General features: G+C 47.2%; 1 protein-coding gene across 1 annotated transcript in view; it reads left to right on the top strand.

The window, feature by feature from the left end:
• The first annotated feature begins 294 nt into the window (after window positions 1-294).
• LOC134730681 (ras GTPase-activating protein 4-like) overlaps window positions 295-6180 on the top strand; it is a 102123-nt gene continuing 96237 nt past the window's right edge. Inside the window, exon 1 of the mRNA XM_063605795.1 lies at window positions 295-326. The gene's annotated coding sequence lies outside the window, so the exon portion shown is untranslated. The remainder of the gene's footprint in view (window positions 327-6180) is intronic.

Raw genomic sequence — 6180 nt, 5'->3', positions numbered from 1 at the left:
TTGAATGGGGTTTTATGCTTGAGTTTGAAGAAATAAGTGACAACAGCATTTAATTCCTTGTGGGCAGTAGCTGCAGTGTTTATATTATTCTTCATTGAAAGGTTCTAACTTTGATAAGGTAAAAAATGGAGCATTTCTGTTATGCAGCTTATGAGGTGGCAACATCTTGTACTTCGGAGATTCTGAAGCCGAGCAACTTGCCCAAGTCCTTCTTCTTTTCCCATTAACAAGATATGATATCACCAAGCCAAACGTCATCATTAAGTTGGAGCAGGGAGAGGAGCTGTGGATAACGGGAGGTGAATTTCCATGTCAACATAGTCCAGGTAAGTTAGTAGAGTATCAAATGTTAAAAAATGCTCATCCCAGACCTTTGGGAGTGACTAAAGAGTTGTTTATATGTATTTGGTACCCTCAGTAACACCTCCCAACCCCCAAATATCACTTTCCTTCCCGCACACATACATGAACTCTTTTGTTTATTTTGTATTTGATTTACATTGGTAGGGATTTTTTCATTCTAACCTATACTGGGGACCCATTCACTTCCTCTTCCTCCAGCATTATCGGTCACTTATTTACTCCCTCGCCATTAGAGAATTGTTGTGGGCTGTTTGTTTGTTTTTTTGTTTGGTTTTTGGAGACGGAGTCTTGTTCTGTCACCCAGGCTGGTGTGCACTGGTATGATCTCAGCTCACTGCAACCATCACCTCCCAGGTTCAAGTGATTCTCCTTCCTCAGCCTCCTGAGTAGCTGGGATTTCAGGCACATGCCACCAAGCCTGGCTAATTTTTGTATTTTTAGTAGAGACAGGGTTTCACCATGTTGGCCATGCTGATCTTGAACTCCTGGCCTCAAGTGATCCACCCACCTCAGCCTCCCCAGGTGCTGAGATTACAGTCCTGAGCCACTGCTCCTGGCCTTACAGAATTGTTTCATTTTGGGGCATTCAGAAGTCTGACATAAAAAATTAACTTGAGACTTTTATGTTCATTCTTTTTATCTTCCATTTTCTTTCCTTCCTTGCTTTAAAAATACCTTGGACTTATTTTCTGCCCTCGATTTTATATATTTCTTTAGGCATTCAGATACCAAAACCTCGTCCTCCACCTGTGCTTGTGAATTGAGTCACAGCTTGTGGTGTACCTTATTTCCCCAAGTCCATGCTCAGTTGATGTGATGATGTAGCGCTCCCTCAGCTTTCCCCTCTTTCCCCAATGCTCATTTATGACCTGTCTGTGTGTTCATTTCCCCTTCCCCATAACTGGAATCATGCTCTGTCCATAGTAGACATTCAGGAAGTGTGAATTTCATAAGTGAATGTCGGTTCCTTTTCTTGCCTTTTCAGGAGTGTCCTCTTAGAACCCATTTTCCACTTTTTTGGTTTTCTTTGTATCCCGTAAAAGAGTTTATCTAATCTCAACTTCTAAGACCTTTTTTCCTGTGTATTTTTGCAGCTTGCCTCCAAATTGATATGTCTGACACTTTTAACCTAGTTGAATATTTTACTTGACAATATAGCAGTACCAGTGAGATAGTTCACTTCCTTCTTTCTCAGAATGTCTGATGATAAACTGTGCACATTCCAAAATCATGAATTCTGTCTACCTTCCTCACCTCCCACTATTTGATTGTGCTAGTCTTCTCTCCATGGTTTGTGTTCTTTGTCTTCTGTGAAATGCCTTGCAGATCGTCAGCACATTCTGTTTCTTTTGACATTAGTGTTCAGTATTCTCCCATACCTGGATTACAGTGGATCCATCTTCCATTCAAATGATCATTGTCCTTTTCCTTCATCTGCATTTTACTTGCTGAGATAATACATATTTTCCCTTCCTTTCTTCCTCTCTTCCCTCCCCCCTTCCTCCCTCCCTCCCTCCCTCCCTTCCTTCCTTCCATTTTGAGATAGTGTCTCACTCTTGTCGCCCAGGCTGGAGTGCAATGGCATGATCTCGGCTCACTGCAGCCTCCCCCTCCCAGGTTCAAGCGATTCTCCTGCCTCAGCCTCCCAAAGTAGCTGGGATTACAGGTGCACACCACCATGCCTGGCTAATTTTTATATTTTTAGTAGAGACGGGGTTTCACCATATTGGTCAGGCTGGTCTCTAACTCCTGACCTTGTGATCCACCTGCCTCGGCCTCTCAAAGTGCTAGGATTACAGGCCTGAGCCACTGTGCCCAGCCTACTTATTTATTGAGACAGAGTCTCACTCTGTCACTGAGGCTGGAGTGCAGTGGCACAATCTTGGCTCACGATAACCTCTGCCTCCCAGGTTCAAGTGATTCTTGTGCCTCAGCCTCCCGAGTAGCTGAGATTACAGGCATGCACCATCACGCCCGGCCTATTTTTGTATTTTTAGTAGAGACGGGGTTTCAGTCTGTTGGCCAGGAGTTCTCTGTTGAACTCTTGGCCTTGTGATCTGCCCACCTCAGCTTCCCAAAGTGCTGGGATTACAGGCGTGAGCCACTGCACCCAGCCCCCTTCATTTAATTTTAAATTGTGGTTTAAAAAACACGTAACATGGCCAGGCACGGTGGCTCATGCCTGTAATCCCAGCACTTTGGGAGGCCGAGGCGGGTGGATCACGAGGTCAGGAGATCGAGACCATCCTGGCAAACACGGTGAAACCCCGTCTCTACTAAAAATACAAAAAAATTAGCCGGGCGTGGTGGCAGGCACCTGCAGTCCCAGCTACTTGGGAGACTGAGGCAAGAGAATGGCCTGAACCCGGGAGGCAGAGCTTGCAGTGAGCGGAGATCACACCGCTGCACTCCAGCCTGGGCGACAGAGCCAGACTCCATCTCAAAAAACAAAAACGTAACATACAATTTACCGTCTTAACCATTTTTAAGTGTACGGTAATGTTAACTGTATTTGCATTGTTGAGCAATAAACTTTAGCGTTGTGCATTGTGTGTCGGGTTTTGTCAAACACGTGACAGCGCGTAGTAGGTGTGGAGTGTGGCTCATCAGCAAGCGCTCTGGCAGGTCGTGCTTTCGCCATCTTCATCCCTACTTACTGTGCTCCCGCTCCCTTGGGTCCCAGGATCCCACTCCTTCGATGAAACTCAGTCTTCCATCTCTGCCTGGTGCTTCTGCCCTGGTTTCTGCTCAACTCGGCGCCATGTCTCTGTTCCCCAAAGTTCTGTTTCTGTTCTGTGCTGCCCCCTCCCCCTGACCCCGTTTTGTCTTTTTTAAGAGACAAGGTCTCGGCCGGGCATGGTGGCTCACACCTGTAATCCCAGCACTTGGGGAGGCTGAGGCGGGTGGATCACTGGAGGTCAGGAGTTCCAGACCAACCTGGCCAACAGAATGAGACTACTAAAAATACAAAAATTACCTGGGCGTGGTGACACGCGCCTGTAGTCCCAGATACTTGGAGGCTGAGGCACAAGAATTGCTTGAACCCGGGAGGCGGCAGTTGTGGTGAGGAGAGAACGCACCACTGCACTCTGGTGCAGAGCCTGGGCGACAGAGCGAGACTCTGTCTTAAAGAAAGAAAGAAATAAAGACTCTTTCGAGGCCAGGCATGGTGGCTCATGCCTGTAATCCCAGCGCTTTGGGAGACCGAGGTGGGTGGATCACCTGAGGTCAGAAGTTCAAGACCAGCCTGGTCAACATGGTGAAATCCCGTCTCTACTAAATATACAAAAATTAGCCGGGCATGGTGGCAGGCACCTGTAATCCCAGCTAGTCAGGAGGCTGAGGCAGGAGAATCGCTTGAACCTGGGAGGCGGAGGTTGCAGTGAGCTGAGATCGTGCCATTGCACTCCAGCCTGGGCAACAAGAGTGAAACCTCATTCAAAAAAAAAAAAAAAAAACTCTTTCTAGAGAGAGAAAGAGATGAGAGAGAGAGGGGAGAGGGGGGGAGAGAGAGAGAGAGAGAGAGAGAGAGAGAGATCTCCATCCCTGTCGCCCAGGCTGGGAGTGCGGAGGTGCTATCATGGCTTACTGCAGCCTCCAACTCCTGGACTCAAGAGATCCTCCACCCCACCTTCCAAGTAGCTGGCACTACAGGTGCGCACAGCTGACCATGCCTGGCTAATTTTAAAAGTTTTAGGTAAAAATGGGGTGTCCCTATGTTGTCCAGGCTGGAATGCTGTGGCGTGATCATAGCTCATGGCAGCTTTGAACTCCTGGGCTCGAGCAACCCTCCCACCTCAGCTTCCACATAGCTGGGACTACAGGCCTGCCCACCAAGCCCAGCTAATTTTTAAAAATTTTCTATAGAAGTGGAGTCTTGCTGTGTTGCTCAGGCTGGTCTCCAACTCCAGACCTCAAGCCGTCCTCCCACCTCTACTTTCCAAAGTGTTGGGATGACAGGCATGAGCCACAGCACCCGGCCTGTCTGTTCTGGACACACTTGGAGCACTTCTTGCTCTTCCACACCATCTCAATGACCAGGGTTGTCCAGATGGCTCCTAAAGGCTCCCAACAGGGCATATCATGTGAGGACTGCATTTCATCTGTTTGTAGGACAGTTGTATGTACCTTTTTCATACCTCAGACCCTGTCTAAATCTGAAGTGGTGGTATTTGCTTCCTCTCCCAGCCTTTCACCTCCTGTGCGTTCACTAAATTCACCAGTCACTAAGGCATGAAACTGACAGATTTTACTCTGAACGTCTTTTTCCTTCTGGGAGGTGCCAGGTCCTAGACAGCTGTCTCCATTTTTCTGTTCTTTGCATTCTCACTGGTCTCCCCTGGCCCCTCCTTCTGTACTTTAAGTATTAGCTTGCCTATTGCAGCAGTCTTCTCTTTGATCTTCCTGATTGCCATCTCCTTCTGTCATCGTTCAGTCTACCCATTCTCTTGAGACTAATCTTCCTAAAGCATGGATCTAAATAATTTAGGCCAGGCGCAGTGGCTCACACCTGTAATCCCAGCACTGTGGGATGTGGAGGCAAGTGGATTACCTGAGGTCAGGAGTTCGAGACCACCCTGGCCAACCCATCTCTACTAAATATAGAAAAATTAGCCAGGCGTGGTGGTGCACGCCTGTAATCCCAGCTACTCCAGAGGCTGAGGCAGGAGAATCACTTGAACCCAGGAGGTAGAGGCTGCAGTGAGCTGAGATCGCGCCACTATACTCCAGCCTGGGTGACAGAGCAAGACTGTCTCAAAATGAATAAATCAATCTATCATTTACCTGCTCGAAAACTTTCAGTGGCTCCCAACTGTGGTTGGTTTAGATGCTTAGCTCATTAGAATGCCATCCAAGCTCTAGATCTGTGGCTTTCAAGCTGGGCTTTGAGACGCATCATGAGCTCAAAGGGGAGAGTGAGGGGAAGAAGCTGAATTGGGGATTTCTGGTTTTCTAGCCCGTTGTCAATCTTTGGGTTTTATTCCTTTTTCAGATTGTGCTTCCATTTAAAAAAATGAGTTCCAGTTTAAAAATATATATATATATGCTGGACTGGGCATGGTGGCTTATGCCTGTAATCCCAGCACTTTGAGTGGTCGAGGTGGGCAGATCACTTGAGCCCAGGAGTTCGAGGTCAGCCTGGGCAACATAGGGAGACCCCATTTCTACAAAAAAATTTAAAAATTAGCCAGAAGTGGTGGCATGCACTTGTAGTCCCAGCTATTCAGGAGGCTGAGGTGGGAGTATTGCTTGAGCCCAGGAGGTCAAGGCTGCAGTGGGCTGTGATAGTGCCACTGCACTCCAGCCTGGGTGACAGGGTGAGACCCTTTCTCAAAAAAAAGAGAAAAAGCTAAATTAGCTGGGCATGGTGGCACGCACCTGTAGTCCCAGCTACTTGGGAATGTTGAGGTAAAAGAGGATTGCTTGAGCTCAGAGTTCTCAGGTTGCAGTGAGCTATGATTGTGCCACTGCACTCCAGCCTGGGCAAGAGTGATACCCTGATTCTGTAAAAAAAGAAAGAAAGAAAAGTGCTTGAAAACCATTGCAGTAAATGATCCATTCTAAACTATTTTTGGCCATGACTCCCACTGTTTACCCATCCCATGAAGTGTTCATTTCCTACTTCTATTAGAACATGTCACATTCATTCACAAAATATGTACTGATCATTAACTATTTGCCTGCCACTGTTAAGCACTGGGAATAAGACAGTGAACTGAACACGTTACCCTAATAATTGTACACTTTATTGCAGGAAAAGATGGACACTAAAATATATGTGTCAAGGCTGGGCGTGGTGGCTCATGCCTGTAACCC

The sequence above is a fragment of the Pan paniscus genome, chromosome 6, assembly GCF_029289425.2.
Source record: "Pan paniscus chromosome 6, NHGRI_mPanPan1-v2.0_pri, whole genome shotgun sequence".
Lineage (NCBI taxonomy): Eukaryota > Metazoa > Chordata > Mammalia > Primates > Hominidae > Pan > Pan paniscus.
The sequence above is the reverse complement of the archived record's forward strand: the minus strand, read 5'-3'. Positions and strand labels throughout refer to the sequence as shown.